The 18046-nt window shown below is 27.5% G+C and overlaps 1 protein-coding gene across 1 annotated transcript in view; it reads left to right on the forward strand.

Moving 5' to 3' along the window:
- The first annotated feature begins 9483 nt into the window (after nucleotides 1-9483).
- The window catches only part of LOC142318097 (pyrokinin-1 receptor-like), a 147306-nt gene continuing 138743 nt past the window's right edge, over nucleotides 9484-18046 (forward strand). The window contains exon 1 of the mRNA XM_075354626.1: nucleotides 9484-9657. The gene's annotated coding sequence lies outside the window, so the exon portion shown is untranslated. The remainder of the gene's footprint in view (nucleotides 9658-18046) is intronic.

The following is an 18046-nucleotide window of genomic DNA, read 5'->3' on the forward strand; positions in this document are numbered from 1 at the left end:
ACACGGCAGAACTCACTGCAATTCAGCAAGTTCTTCGCTACACTGAACACTATTGCGAAGAGAGAGTGCTAATATGTTCCGATTCATTAAGTGCACTCGTCGCAATTCGGAACAAGAACATTAAGGATGTCCTAATTGCAAGCATTCTGTCCATTTTATACGTACTAAAACAACGAGGACAGCGATGCGTATTTGTATGGACTCCAGGGCATGCTGGTATTACAGGTAATGAAATCGCAGACGAAGCTGCCAGAAAGGCAACAGTCTTCGATGACTTGGATGCATTTCCTGTAAGAGTGGCACATGTTATAAACCGTCTAACAAACATAGTAAGAAACAAGTGGAACGCTGAATGGAGGAGTTTAAATACAAAATTAAACTCAGTTAAAACTTCTCCTTACAAATGGAAAAGCGACTTTAAGTTGACTCCCCGTGAACAAGTAGCGGTGACCAGACTTAGATTAACAAATTTATATTTGTTAACCGGCGAAGTGAGACCAATGTGCGGTGTTTGTAATAAAACACTGACAATCAAGCATCTAATAGAAGAGTGTACCATATATGAGGACCTCAGAAAGAGGTTCCGTCTTACAAATAATATTAGTGCTGATCTGGATAATGGAAATGAAGAAAATATAGTTGCATTTTTACACGCCAGTGGACTTCTTAAAAGTCTATAAAATAGAAGTTTAAAGCTGTGGTAAAAGATACTCTAAGCGTTAGTTTTATATATACATATAAGGGAGTATCGAAGCGTGGCACGTATAGTGACGGGAGGTAGCCCTCTTGCCTAGGCCATTTTGGCTCACCTGCATTCAAGAGCAGTGAGTCGGGGTGTGTCCGATGATGGCATGGGGCACCCTCAAGGGTGGATTGAGGGCGCGAGGCTATGGGTGTACGCCGTGCATGCCTATGGCCTGATATAAGAAGGATTCAACTGCCACGGCACCCTGGCACGACTGATATACTGCTCAACGGCGGTTCTGGTCTCCCCGAGGGTACTTAAACAAACTATAAATGAAACTTCGTAGAAGAAAGAAAGAACGATATGGTATTGATAAGTTTAATTTTAATTTTAATTTCATGGTCTTTTGAGAACCTATCTCAAATTTTAATATTGGGGCCCTTTACATCCCGTAAGTGTTTGTGATTGTCCTTGTCTTTCATGTTTTAATGTTTATTGTGAAGTTTGTGTTTTTAAATAAAATGTAAGTGCCCTTTACACCCTTACATATGACGATCCTGATGGAGATAATAATTTCTTTTAAAGAATGTGACGAGGGCTAATGACCTTAGCAGTCGATGCCCGTAAAAATTCAGTTAAAAAAAAAAAAAAAAATATATGCATACAAGGAAGTCATGTGGTTTCAACATCATTTTTATTCTCCTGATTTACCATTCTACATTTACAAGTTCATCTATCAGTTCTTCAGATTGTAATTTTCTTCTAAGATTTGATAATTCCAAGATTTTGTTCTCTTTCTACATCTATATCTGTATTTCCTTTATTATTTTTCAGTGAGTTTTTCTTTAGTTATTAAACTTGTTCCCTTTATTTGCAGCTTAAATATTACAAACTGTACTTTATATTCTTCATCATGAGCTTTCTTACAGGCTGTTTACTTTCCTGGTTTTTCTCTTTATTAATCTCAAACGGTTTTCAGACTATTATTTCTATTTGAAAGTGTATTTCATTGTTTGTATTTTTTTGCTTCGTCAATTATATCTTCATTAGACTTTCTATGTTCATTTATATTATATTTGGAGATGATTTAGCACTTTTATTTGTATTTTATACTCAATATTATCTGCTTGTTTACTGCTTCAGCCTTCTTCAGTCATATTATCTTTCAACCGATCATCATTTACTTATAAACGTTCACCTTTTATCACTGCAAAATTTCCTGTTTCTCTCAATTCCTTCATTTTCAGAAACAGCGCTTTTTTATTAAATTATTTCTCCTGTGTAATAATTTCCCCTTATATATATAGTGTATTTCTCTACATTTTTTGTCATTTAACTTTCTACTGTTTTAATTTGCTTAGTGTATTCCTAACTTGTTAAGATTGACTCTGTCATTTCCATTCTTCTTTCCAGTTCTTTAAAATTGAAGTTCTTCATCTACATTAATATTGTGTTTGATTGTACTGTTCATTAAGTCAGTAGTAATCTTTCTTCTCAAATCTCCTCTTTCTCTAATCCAATGATAATTTTTTTTTCTTCTCTTGCCTATTTATTTTATTATCATATTTCTTCACTACTATGTTTTATTTATTGCCTTCAGTTCTATACAAAATGCATCATTTAATTCACTTGACATTTATTTAATTCATTGACAAAAGAATGTTCTTTAATACTTCTAAATTTTGTTATACCTTTTCCTTTTTTATAGCAAATATTTACATACATCTAATACTTAGTAGATTCTACTTAGTAGATTTTCTGGTGTAGCTATTTTGTATTTTAGATAATATTTTGCAATGCTTTTTTTTAAGTATTTTAAAATACTTTTTTTAACGCATTTTGCAAAACGTTTATATTTTATATTTTAGCAAAAATCAAATTATTTAATTTCCCTCAAAAAAGAATATCATTACACATTACCTTTATTCTCAATTTAATTTGACTTGTTTATCGGTAAAAATTAATGAGAAGCTGTATGAGAGTGCTTATATGAAAGAAACTGAAAGCCATCAAGAGTATAATATTTACTTCACAGATTAAAATATATTTTACACCAAACATTTTGAGAACAGTTTATAATATAACTTTCTTCCATTGTTATATCCTCTTTGGAATACTGAATTGGATACTACTAAAGTAAACATGGATTTTGTTAGAAATATACATTTACCTGTTTACCTGACCTGTTTTTTAAAAAAAAAAAAGATTAAAAATTTTTACAATATACTCCCATTCCTTATCAAGATAAAACTGATATACAATTTCAATGATTTCAAAGAGAAGGAGGAAAAAGAAACCAACAGCTGGTCAGAATAGAGAAGGTAAAAACAAAACAAAAGAATGAAGAATTATTGTAAAACCAAAAAAAAAACGCCCACAAGAAAGAGAAATGATTGCAAAATGTCTATAGGCCAAACACACAAAAAAAAAAAATTAAATTAAAAAAAATATATATTCCTGTTTTATTTATCAAGCATAATAAAAGTGAAAAGTATTTTACTTAGTTCTCTATTTGTATCTGACTTGCATGATTATAATATAAATTACAAAAGCTATATTGGTAACATATAAACATATTATTTCAACTCAAAATTGTTTTCCATTTAGAAGTAAAAGATCATATAACAATTTACCTTCTTACCTATTGGATAAAGAAATTAATAAATAGTTGGTAATTAAAACTATTTGTAAATAATACGATTTGGAACTTTAGTTTTTAATACTCACTACGTTTTATGTTGAGGAAATTTTTATCGCTACACACCCTCAATTGGTCTAATGATTTCTGTTAACTGACAGCCCAATCAATTTTATCAAGAAATAAAAATGTTTCATTCCAAAACAATTACACATTTTATAATAGTAGAAAATATCTTCCAAGTTAACTAAATTATATTTTTCCATTTTAAAACTGTTACTGCACATGATTTCAAAATGATACAACTCTTCCATTTTAGCTCAGATTAATAAAGATTATTTTCCTGGAGAGGAGTTAGAATGATGCTCATAATATAATAGATGTAATATAATAGATTTATAGCTAGATATTTTTTCCCAGGATTACAGAAAAAGGAAGATTAATATAGCATTGAGTCTAGATGAATTATAAGTAGAATCATGTACATATGAATTATGTATCATAAACTCCATACTGAAAACCTACAAACAAATTCTAATATTGAGATGCTCATTTCTTATTTATGCAGAGGAAGCTTTTTTAGTATTTGCTTTGTATCATACAATTCCTATTCAGATACTTTTTAATTATTGTGAAATTCATCTTGTATTATAACTTTTTTTTTTTAAATATTAGATTGAGTTTAAGATGTTAATATCACACCTCTAAATTTACAGCTTTTTTGTAGACTTTTGAGACAAAAAAAATCAGTTACTGTATTAGAGTTTAAATTATTATGCCCACACTATGTTTATGAACTACAAAGTAAGGTATAAAATGTTTTACTTAAATTATAGTGGACATTAAATTTGTTATAATAGACACCTAAATTAAACTCCTTATAAAATATGTTATACAAGCACCGCTTCCAAGAAACAACATACAATTAATTAAATAGATGATACCTTTCTAGTTTAAAATGAACCATTAGATTAATAGTTATAAACTTCAGCCCAAAGCTTAAAATTTACATAAAAACTTATGTATAACTCATTAATTAAACTAATAGTAATAAAAATAATAGTATATAATGTTAAAAGATAATGTGAAAAAAATGCAAATGTAACTTGTTATTTCAATATATGAATGTAAATTCCATTTATACGAATACAGTGCATTTATTAATACTGAGAGACTGCTACTCTGCTAAGGAATGTAATATATGTAGCTCGTAAAGACAGAATATTAATTTTTTTTAAATAAGCTCATGCTTGTTAATTTAGGTGAAAGGAAAATTAAATTGAAACTTTTTTCTAAGTATATCCTATTTTATTAAATTTACTTTAAATTATTATCATCATTATTATTATTTCTGTATATGTAGTTTCAGTAATAATAGAATCACAGAAACAATGAATATAATGCAGTAAACTTAACAATGCATTTACATTATTTAGATATAAATTCATCAATATAATTTACATTTTAAAAAGTAATACAGAAATTTCCCTTAGGTGACTTTGATGATAATTAGTAACAGTTAGTCAAAACTTAATATTAATATTTTTATTAATATTAATATAAATATTTTGTTTAATATTTTAAACAAAATTAAATTATTAATATTTACTTATTAAATACTTTACTTTACTTTATTAAATACTTTATTACTTATTAATATTTTTGTTTGTTTTTTTTACTCTGAATACTAACAGTTTCTGTTTTAGAGAGAAGTAATTAGTCACCCTACCACTTACTTGTGACTACAATAAACCTAAATAGTGTTCCTAGATTTTTTATAAGTTTACAACATCCTGTGGGTCATAAACTTATACACACAAATTTATTATATAATTTTGGAAAAAAAACGTAATTTTATACATTTTTAATAAGATTTAAAAACTAATTATGGGTACATATAAAATAAAGAAGAGTATTTGTTAATAGTTCCATATTTTAAATCACTCTCTTTCATTTAAACAAACCCCTTATTGAAAAGGTATAAAAAATCAAACATTAACATGTTGATTCAGAATAATATCTGATTTACTAAAAGAAACAATAGTTAAAATTTATTTTTGAAGATAAACTTCCCTGTACAAGTAATCAAATATAATCTTCTACTGAATTTTGTACTTAACTTTCTGTTTCATAGAAATATAAAAATTGTAGAATAATTTACTTTACAAAAATGATTTGTCACTTTTCCTAGTGAAGTAAATTTTAAAACAGCTACTGAGAATGAAAATGCAAATGATGGGTATGTATAGTTGTTTCACTACTTTAACTAGATTATTTGCATGATTATGTTTTTGCTCTTAAAATAAAAAGAAAATGTTTTGACTTCCTTGTACTTTATCTTAAGTACAGGAAGTATGGTGATCACAAAAAATTTCAGTTTTCAGATTTCAATGGAAATACCCATTTTTACCATCCCTGAATTCATTTTGACTAGTTTTAGCGTGATATCTGTACGTATGTACATATCTCGCATAACTCAAAAACAATAAGCCGTAGGATGTTGAAAATTTGTATTTAGGAGTGTTGTAACATCTAGTTGTGCATCTTCCCATTTGATTAGAATCAACTGGACCAAAAGTATTCAAAAAAGCCAAAATCCAAAAGATCTGGGTTTTGGACTTTTTCTTAACTGCATTAATAAGCCTTTATTGAGAGCCTATATATCCTAAGTAGTACTTATTTTCATTGGTACCAGAGTTATAGTCAAATAAAATTTTAATTAATAAAATATTTTAATCTTACAAGGGGAAGGCACATCAATTCGAATCCGACTTCAACTCCTTTTTTTAAATTTATTTTTTTTTAAATTAAATATATTGTATTATTAATAATTATTAACCTGTCATTGTAAAAAAAAATTACAGTAAATAATAATTCAATAATAACAATAAAAATAAATTATGAAAAAATATAAGAAGTTATTAATGAAATAAAATTTAATGTATTTTTCATTTAATAAAAATATGTATATGTAATTTAATAGGCATACAAGAAACTCATGTGGTTTCCACATCAGATTTTTGCTTATATGGTAAAAATTAAATGAAATACTAGATTTTGCAGTGTTACATAAAAGAAATGAAGGAAGTAACGCATTGTTTAATCAGCAAGAAAGATTTATGAGACTAATAGCAATGTTGGATTTCACACAAATAAATGTTTATGGTATGTTTTATGCTGGTTGTAAGCATGTAAAATTTCAAACAGCATCTCCTACGATTCATAATTGAAGAGCAATAAATTAATATTTTGTGGTAATAACTGCATTTTACATTTATTATTAAAAATAAATATTATTTTTTTTTTTTTTGTATATGAAAGAATTGTCCTCTTTTTAAAAGTAGATTCATTCAGTTATTTATCAGAAGTAGAAGACATAATGTATGTAAATCTTAGAATTGTAAACATCATTGGAAGTTTTTTTCAAAACATTTATGAGGTTTCTAAGTATATTTGTTTATGTATTGAATAAAAATTAAATTAATAAAAGCATAATGTGTGATTTTGACACAGAATAGTTCAGTAATTTCAGAAATTAATATTTTAATAATCATAATATTTTTAAAAATTTTCAACATAATAAACAGCTGAAAATTGTATTTGATGTTCTACCACATTAATAACCAAATATTAATTAAATAATCATTTATCATTCCCTACTATGAACCTCAATTTGTTGGTTTTAGCTTACTCAAAATAAAAAGTTATAGATATTTTTACCATTGATTAATTTCTAATGCCTTGCTTTGGCTGTCAAACAGGGCTGTACAAAAATCAAAACTACTAACTGTGTACTATTTATTACTTCCATATGGAAATTTCATCTTATATCAAACGATGTACAAATTTTCTCTGATAATGCACACAACCTAAAGATTAAGAACTGTTTTATTTTTAATAAATATAACGATTTACATTTACTAAAAATATAAATTGTTATAATTGATTATTTGATTTATTCTTTTGGACTTTTATCATTTAAAATTTTATTTTGAGTGTTCATCAGTTTTATAACACTACAGAGATTTTCTAGGACAAAATTTATAGAGGTAATGAAAAATATATGGCTAGTTTTAATTAATCAAATGAAAATCAACACAATACAATTAATATTTCCTACCTTCACCGTCTTCTAAAAACAGCTATATTAAATCAAATTTGTAGCTCCAGTGATTTCATTTGGCATTGTAGGAGTATATTTTATTTCTTCATCTACTTTACGATATTTAGTTTCGCTCATGACTAGGTATTTAGATGGAGAGAGTATTTAAGGATTTCCATTCTGACTAGATCATTGAAGAGTGGATGAAAAGTATTTCGATTATTTCTGTTTATATTAATGGATATTTAATAATCAGATGTAAGAAGTTCACATTGAGGAAACACTTAGTTCAGTCGATCTCATTTACTTCATAATGTACCCAATTATTTTAATCGTCCATCTTGTGTTTCAAAACATAGAAGCACTTTACCTCCCCAAAAAACGAACTCTGATGCGATGCAATTACAGCATTTAATTTTTTTAAGTAAGGTGGTGAGATTAGGTATGAATTTGCGATCGATATCAGACCCAAAATAATATGTTTGAGCAATGAAATAAACTTACTTTGAGCCGGTTGTTTTTATGTCATTTTTAATATCGTTAAAATTGAATATATGTGCATAGTCATGTTATTCATCTTCATATGAAACCCGTGATTTTTTTATATTCATAAATCAATCGATTTTTCTTTTTTTTTCACGTTATCATGGCTCAGAAAAAACATATATCAAAACAAAAACTAAAACTAGATTAAAGCGCCCGGATACGATATTTATATAGTAAACATATACATATTTAAAATAAAATTAAAAATTAAACAACAGTAATATAAAAACACAGCGTAGATGGAATTGTCCATGACGTATGCTAAAAGCGAAATAAAACCAGTTAATACGACTTTTAAAAAAAACAAAAAACTTAAAAGAACAAACTAACATCCGGCATATGCCAAATGGTATACACAGACGATATGGAACGTATGAACAATCAACACGTGTGTAATTTTTATAAGTTTATTACAAATTTACTGCTTGGTATTTATAGAAATACCAAGCAGTGAATTTGCCAACTTAGTCATCAACCACTGCAAAAGGTTAGATCTAACGCCTTTGAAGAGTTGTATGACACCTTAACACCTTCCAATTGCGACAACATATTAGGCTACTTGTACATCAGTTGAAAGTAGCATGTTGTAGATTACATTAAGAAATTTTTCCGTCGCTTTATTCTAGAATATTTACCATTAGAATTGGTTGTTTTTCTCTTTTCTTTTGTCTGGGTTTTTTTTTTTTTTTAACGGGTGTTGCTTTCCGTCTCTAATTTAAATTATGTACTTTTTTACGGATAAACATGATTAACTTTGTACATTAGTCAGAAGATGATTCCTTCAAAATTTTTTAATTTTCCTATATAATTTCTATCTTGAAAGCAACAGTTATTAAACATTTTCCATTTTTTATCGATTTAGTTTTTATCCTGTTGCCGTAATTCGAAAATGTATGGGAATAAAAATGATAATTTTTGTTAAAACAATACGTCTATTTTATTCAGATAGTAACTTTCTACGCGTGTGTGTAAAAATATTTCAACAAAGGTGTGTTCGTCCCTTTTATCAATAATCAGTTCGTTAAAAATTATTTTAACTTGAAACGAACTTACCGTAAATTTGTATATATTTTTAAGCTCCCAGCTGGACAAAATTAATCAAATCTCTTTTCGATATATTGATCCCCCTGAGATAAATTAAATGGACTCGGATGAAACGATAGATCTCCACCAAAAAAGCAATAAAGATATATATTTCACCAGCTAAAGTTTTATCTGGTACTTTTTTTAACGTTAATTGCTTGTAAATAATGTGGCGTAATGGCTCTGCTATGCAATAATATAAGTTTTATTATTCTTGTGTACGTGAAAGTAAAAGGTTGAATTGGTAAACAGTACGCAGTTTATCCATAAATAAATATTTAAATGGGGTATTCCCAACAGCTGGCTCATGTTATTAGAATACATCAGGACACGTAAATACGTACGTTTTATTCGATTAGTTTAATGCAGCTATAATATGACTGTTCATTCTTTTTTCTTGCTCTGGCAATAATGCAGAATATAAAGGAAATAATACTGAAATATTGTTATTTCAATGGAATTTAAATATTATCTTTACCGAAATCATTGAAATCTTATATTTATTCATTGTCATCGCTCTTTATTGTCAGTGATCTAGGTAAGAGTAAAAATTAAAATGCAGTATTTAAATTCTTAACTGATTTTCTGAATCAACTGAACAAAGTAAGTACCATTTCAATTAGTGTTTTTGCTAATTTAGTTAATGAAGAACAAAAACTATTTTTTTTTTCAACAATTCAACTAACCACTTGCTTATTAGGAAAGGTGACTACTTTTTGAGAAAAGAAAAATATTGAAATTTTAAATTATACCACCTCTTAAATAAAAGACACATCTTGAGATTTTTCATCACATACTTCATATGTTTAAAAAAAATATTTCGGAGAACATTGAATTGACAGTTTTTATGTCAACATAACATATGTAAATCTTCGATCCATTTTAATAATTTTTTCCTTATATCCTGTTCAGCATGTGACTATTTATCATCTTTGTCCTCATTATCTGGTTATCTTAACAAAATTAAACGTAATTTTAATAATAATTTTGGTATTTTATATTTATATAGTAAATATATTTTGAATAATTAAGATGAATATAATTAAAACAGTAAAATTCTGATAAGCACAAAAATATTTGACAGTTATTTGTTACATAACAATTTCAATCTTCCGTTGAAGAAGTATTATGATAATAAAACTGACAATAAATATGGACATCGTTTCTGGAAGTTGTCAAGAGGCAATTTATCAACAAAATTGTAACTTTTTAATTTTACATCAATTCTTTTCACTACAAAACATTTTCATTTTTAATAATTCTTTCTATTTTTTTTTTCCGAAATAGTATGTAAATTATTTTTTTAATTGTAACTATTTTTAATTATTTCAACGAATTACAGTTATAATAATAATAATAATAATAATTTAATTCTATTATAAGAGAAAATATTTTTTAACATTAAATAAAGAAAAAAATTATAGCTCTTATTTTTTCATTTAATTTATGATTTTTATATTTCTTTTGCAAAAAATTATACGAAATAAAATAACGAATAGTCGGTCTTCATTTGCAGAACTGCACAAGAATGTTTATTTTTCAAGTCCATCGTGTTTCAAAAATTAAAAAATACAAACACTAAAACAATAATATAATATTTGTCATTTTAACTAAATCTTTTGATAATATTACAAAATTGTGCTTACTTTCTTGTGTATAATGAAAATATTTAATGAAACTTGTCATAGTAAAATATTAATTTTATATATGCGGTGTTACAATATTCTTTATTCAATCGTGTAGCAAAATTTACATCCTAAAAAAACAACAAACGATTAGTTGAAAATTCCATTGTAAGAATGTATATGATTGAAATATTTCTGTTTTTAATATTAGTCGTATAAATCACGTAATACTGTGCAGTTGAAATACATGGTCATTTTTAGCTTAATCTGTTTTGTATGTTTAGAACTGACAAATCCTATACCTAAATAAGCTATCTATTCTATATGCGTAGTTTAAATTGTTTTTATCCTCCTATTTACAGCAAATTTAGCAATTTCAGTGAAGTAGATTGTTTATAAATTTAAATTTCTCTATAATTGTTTTTCAAAATAATTATTACATACTGAGTGGTGTTTAAATTTTTTAAATTCAAGAATAATATCCATTTTAAAAAATCAAAATGTTGTTTTAAAAACAAAATTATAAAGTAATTTTAACTAAAATAATAATATTAAACGCTAATACAAACTTTGTCGGTAGAATCTACGGATTATATGTTAATTTTTTTATGATAATGTTGGTTTTAAAATAAATTCATATTTTTATAACTGTAGTTTTCTTAAACATATTACCAAGTAAACGTTTATATTAATTTTTTTTTTTTGTAAATATATTACTTAATATCATTAAATACCTTTTATTTATTTATTCTTTCAATAGGAAGTTATTCTCTTTTCTCTCGATTTCAATGTAATCATTATCTACTCAAGCATTATTTTATCTTTCGTCAAGTCTTAAATCACCTTCCACTTTTGACTATTTTCAGATTCCAACTTCATTTACTTATATTTATTCTATTTATCCTCGTCATTCTTTCTCTAATTCATCTTTAACAGTCTTCAATAAATAATCGGAAAAAGATTCTGTGCAAGGCATAACTGGTAGTAACTTGTTCTTCTCAATAAATTCAACCAACAATCTGTTTCTATTGTTCTTCATAGTAAAATCTAGGGTATTTTTGCCCTATATTTTGTCTATAACCCTCCAATCATAGCCTATGACTATTCTTAATAAGGCATTCCAGTCATAATACCTGATGATTTTCTTCAGAGAATTTTGTTCGAATTTTTTGTTTTATTTGTTGTATAAGCAAATACATATTTCTTCTCTCAGATAATAGATTCGAGCTTCACAGCAATTGTAGTACTCATTATTCTGTATTCTTTCAATCGGCCATCACAAAGCTCCCAAACTATTTCCGGTTTACTTAATTTTTGCAGAAATTACTTATTTTATAGGTAACATTTATTACTTTCATTATATTTAACCCGCCGGATTAATCCAGTGGTAATGCTCGTCATCGCAAATCAGCTGGTTTCGAAGTCGAGAGTTTTCGGGTACCAATCCCCACATAGGCAAATAAATAGATTTACTTGCCTTTATTCGGATTTGAATACTTCACCCGTGGATGCTGTTGTTTTTTGGTGGTTGGGTCTTAATTAACCACTCGGCTCAAGCATGGTCGGCCTGAGTCTATTCATGACATCGCCTACTCACACGTCACAAACAACGGACAGTGCTGCCGACGGGCTCCGAATCCAGAAGGTTGCAAGAATATCCGGAGACTTCTGTTATTCATATGAGAATAATAATGTACGGTCTTGTGCAGATTAATGAAAACAAGAGTATATTTTCAAAAATAATCAACTTTATTGATAATTATAGTATAAAGAATGTACAATGCTTATTATAGTATTTTTCAGTACTTAATGAATTAAGTATGAATAATTTTCAGTACTCGCTTTTGAATAATCATTTAAATTTTTTTAGCTATTGAATCTATAGGATTTTACATATTTCGTTAATATCTTGATAGTGAAACCACACCGTACATGATTTGTGATGTGATCTATCACAGTAGAAATCATCTTCTCTTTGGTAGTGCAGTCCATTTTTCTCAGTATTTTCTTCAAAATTGCTAACAAACTCTTAATTGGGTTCAGGTCTGATGAATTTCCAGGCTAAGTCCCTTTTCGAGACATGAAAAGCTTAACATTCTTTGATGAGGGGACGAATCTTGTTGAAAAACAGCGTTTTCGACTCCAGGTAAATCTGAAAGTTTTTGAAGTTCTGGTAGATCCCTATTTTTTAATAATGGAATGTAATTTTTACTGTTCATCATCCCAGAGATGGGTACTAAAGTTTTAGGTTCAAAGCAGCTGAAGCATCCCCAAAACATCTTCTTAGAAAGGATGCTTTACAAGTTGTTTGATGTGTTTTGGCTCATCATCGCTTCTACTCACACGTTACCCGCTTAACTATAAGATGACTTTTTCCAAGTCCCAGGACTCCAGTTTTTGAATTTTTTGGCCCAAAGAAGCCTTTTCTTCTTCATGGTATCCGTAAGAAGTTTTTTCTTATAGGGCTTTGTGCTTTGCAACCACTTTCTAGAAGTCTTCTGCGTACAGTAGAATCGTGAATCTTCATGCCAGCTAATTGTAAGTTTTTTTGTAATTTATAACTTTTTTGTGAGGATTAATTTTACTTATTCTACGTAAAATATCATCATACTTTAAGGTGGTTTTACGTTTTCTTCCATAGTGCTCTTTTCGTTAAGGTGAAATTGTACTCATCTCACGACTTTATCTAACTATCTTATTAACTACATCTAGACTAACCTTACCCTTACTCTGCTGCTATCTGCCTTTGAGTCGTATGAGTATATTCATTGAGTGTTATTATTGTTCTTTTCTTAGGAGTTAAATCCACATTACTACTTTTTTAAATCTATTAACGAAATCACAAGATCACTTACATTAGATGAAATCAAAATAAATTAGATAAACAGTACAGATAACCTCTTAAAACAGGATATTTTCAGGCATTACTTGAAATGGAGGGAAACATCTGGAATCAGTGATAAAACATAACTAACTAAAATTTTCCTCTTCACATTAATTTGCACAAGACTGTAGCATCTTGGTGTAAATTCATGAGTCGTATAAAATATTGTTTTAAAAAGAATGAAAAATATTGAAATGATAATGTTCTAAACTGTTCTGACCTAACTTGATGTACTCTTCATTGAGAATATAATTTTTCATTTTTATTTTAAATAAAGCTTATAAAGTTAAGAATTAAATACAAGTAAATTCGTATAAATTATTCCAAATAAAATTGTTATTACTATTATTAGTAGTAATTGTAGTAGTGTTAGTAATAGTGTAAAGGAATAGTACTAGTAGTAAGTTATAGTAGTTGTAGTAGTAGCAGTAGTAGTAACATAGTACAATAGTAGTAGTATTCAGCTTATACGCAAGTGTGGAGGTTTTTAACTGGAAAGAAATGTTAAGTTAAAATTTCTTTTTAGTTTTAAAATTTTAATGTAAAACCTGTCCATGAATAAGAGTAATTTATTGCAGGAAATTGATAAATTACTTGACTCAAGATTACTTCACGCACGTTTTTGTATTGAGCGCATATTGCTTCGTAGCAAAAATGAATTGTTTAGTAATATCCTCAGAAAAAAAAACTCACTGAACATTATTATAGACACAAGTTTATAACATAATAAAAATTTCTTTTGGTAAGAACGCACGGTGGCGCAGTTAGTTGCTGACTGTAGGCAGCTTGGCTAATAGCTATTGTAATTGTTTTTTAATTATTCCAATTCTGATTCAAAAAATTCTTGTTACGCTCAACTGAACGCAACTAATACATCCATTTAGCAAATGCTAAAATTTTAAGTCTTAGGAACTTATAATTACTTATATTAATAACAATTATACGAGTATTATTAATTAGAGCCTTAAATTAATTTTGCAAAAGTTGCAAAGTAATTTTACGGCTTAGTAAAATATTGTTGTAACTATATCTCTATCAAGATATTAAGGTGAATAATTTTGATTTTATATTTTATTTATGGTTTCTTATAAAGAAATTATTAAAAATTCTAGCAGATAAGGAAATTTAAAAGACTATAAATTAAACGTTATTCATTTCATTTATGTTTCAAAATTCCTGTAAATTTTTCTTTTTCCTTATCTTTTATATACAATTTCATCTAGAACTTTGCCTTCTAAAATAGTTTATCAGCATTTTTTTGTTTTGTTTTGATTGTTACTTACACGTTAGTTTCGATAGTTCCGACAATACTTTTTTAATTACGAAATCCTACCTACATATATAAGGAAAATCAAGGGGTAAGGCAACTTCACACTTACCTACCCAAAGCGTAAGTTGAGTATCATTTTATAATCAATCGGTAGTTCCATGCTAGTTCGGGTAGATCTGACAATTATTTTGTAAATTTTTCAAGTTACTCCTTAGCTTTAAGAAAATTAGAGTTTTAGGTAGTGGATAGGCTAACTTCACCTAGGCTATGTATAAACTTAGGTTTCATTCATATGATTTAAATTTTACTATTAATGAGGTATATTAATTTTCATTTAAATTAGGACTTTTAAAAATTAAAGATCCTCGGCTTCGGTCGGATTCACACTCGGCTCCTGACGATTTAGCGGCTCCGTACAATTCACACAGCTCCTTACAGATGCACTCGGCTCCTGTCGGCATCACTCAGCTCTTTACGTTTCACTCGGCTCCTGAAGATTCAGCGGCACCGTACACAGTATACAAGCAAGCTCTTTACTTCATAGACAGTCCTATTCAAGTCATATATTTCAATCTTCTACTCGTCTACTACAAGTCTTAAAGACTCAACAAGTCTCATTACATTTATTAATACAATAAATTTACATAAATTTAATAATGTTATACATATAAATATATTTACCATTACAATAAAAATTATTGTAATCACAAGATCATAAACACTTAATTTATTTAAAGAATCAACCTATTTTCTGACATACAATTTTATTGGTCCTCCGAATGCGGACATATGTTTAATCTACCAGAACGGATGTAAATCTACATTTTGAAGAAACATCATTCAAGAATCTTTATATTCAGTAATCTACTGAATAAAGGGACTCACAGTGTCTAATTCTACATCATTTACGTAACATCTCAATTTATTTTACATTTAATTTACATTGTATCATCATTATTGTAATGTAATTTAATTTTTTCATGTTTAATTTAGATTATCAGTAATTTACAATAATTTAAATTACTATTATGGGAAAGGAACAAATAATTAAACAAAGAGGGTCAATAAAGGCCTCTATAATTAAAATTGTACGTTTACTAAAGAATTTTATTCTTCACAAGGTGATAGTCACGCCTAGCAAATTAAATTAAGAAATCTTTTTGATTTACAAGGCAAGTATGACATTATTCAATCAAAACTTGAACTAGATTTTTACGATGATGTTTTATCATTAGATCATGAACAAATCGAGGAAAACTTGTGTACTATAGAATGAAAATTGCAACATTTAATAAATAATAGTAAAAAAAATCATGTGATCAAGAAATTAGTTCAGCTGCCACAATTAAACAAACTCAATTTCAGCCTATTTAAAGCCAATACTTATATTTAAAGGTAAATGTGTTAGAGTGGCAGCACTATTTTAATATATTTACTGATTTTGTTCACAAAAGAGATCACTAATATTAAAAAATTACACTATCTACATTCTTTTTTAAAGAATGAAGGTCTAGCTATTATTAAACATCTTCCAATAACAAATGAAAATTATCTTGTTGCTCTAGAATTATTATTTGCCCATTAATTAAACAAGGTGCGGTTTGACAAATGTTAATTGCTCTTCACCATGCTAAATGAATTTTAAGATCAGATGCTGTAAAAAGAGAATCTGTAGATATTTTGTTAATGAAATATCCTCAAATGTAAACTCGTTTAAAGAGATGCAACTTTCTGTTAATACATATGAATTTATCCTTTTCCAATTTCTAATATCTAAATGGGATCATAACACCTCAAGGTTATGGAAGCAAAGGTTGTCAAATGAGACGTTTCCCACCTTTACATGCTTCATTGAATTTCTTAATTCTAGACGACAATTTTTAGAAAATATTAATACATCCACCTGAAACACGCAAGTGAATACAAATAACAAAACCAAGGAACAATGTTATAAAAATACAACTAGATCTTTAACCAAACATTTTAATTTAAATCCTAATAAACAATACAAAAGACATAACGTTAGTTATTTTACAAAATCCACTTTTTATTAATGTTCATTTTGTAATTCAAATCATTAATTACACCAATCTAAGGAATTTTTAACTTTGTCCATAGATAATCATAAAACCATTTTGTAAATATTTTTTTTATTTGTATTCTTTATATATTGACTAGAAATTTGGTAATGACATTTAAAATTAATTGCTGAGATTTTTCTCACTCTAATTTTAAGGTCTACATATAACATAATAATTATATGTGTGTCTAATAATCATTGCTAAATTATTGTCTATTATTGCTAATTACAACAAAATAATAAATGTTAAAAGTCCAAAAAGGAGCTAACATATGTGTAGACTTGGATCATTGCTTAAGAGAATTAAAGTCTATCCCAAATAGAAAAAGTGTAATACCAAAAGAATTTAAAAGATTTTAAATATTTGAAAATAAAATAAAAAAATTAAAAAGACACTAGTAAAAAATTAAAACTTTAAATTTACCTATACGGTCAGAAATATCTTAAAGAATCAAGAAGCAGTAAAAAAATAACTCTTTTAACTACAAAAAAGAAACATTGATGATAGAACAAAAGTTGCGAAGAAGATCTTCTCAAAAGTTAGGACTTTGGAAAATTGGAAATATACCAAAACTCCAGATGACTTTCAGAACTTTAAAAGAAGAAAAACAGTCAAAGTCTTATGCAAGAAAGAAGGGACTTCGAAGAACTACTGGAAAAAATAGAAAAATCTTCTAAAAGAGCAACACAGGAGACTTCAACCAAACAAAAAGTTGAAGTTAACAGGCTACCTAGCTGGAAATTAAGTTTTAAAAATGAAAACGGAAAATTAATCCATAATAAAAATCAGAACTCTAAACGTTTGGTAGAATACTTTGATAAAATATTAAATTGTGATCTCCCACAAAAATAAAATATAAAATAAAATCATCTGAAAGAGTTTTACTAGATTCCCACCTCTAAAAACAAATGAAGTGAACGAAATTATTAGAGTACTAAGGCATCTGAAGAAGATTCCATAAATTTTGAAATATGCACCAGAAGAAATTATCCGAAATTTTGAAAAAATAATTTTTTTTTAAATATGAGTAAACGAAAAAATTCCAGGTGAATGTAGATCACCTTTGATTCATCTTCTCCACAAAAGAAGGTGGCAAAGCAGATGCAAAAAAATATCGCGGAATATCATTGTT

This window comes from Lycorma delicatula, chromosome 1, assembly GCF_047948215.1.
Source record: "Lycorma delicatula isolate Av1 chromosome 1, ASM4794821v1, whole genome shotgun sequence".
Classification (NCBI taxonomy): Eukaryota; Metazoa; Arthropoda; class Insecta; order Hemiptera; family Fulgoridae; genus Lycorma; species Lycorma delicatula.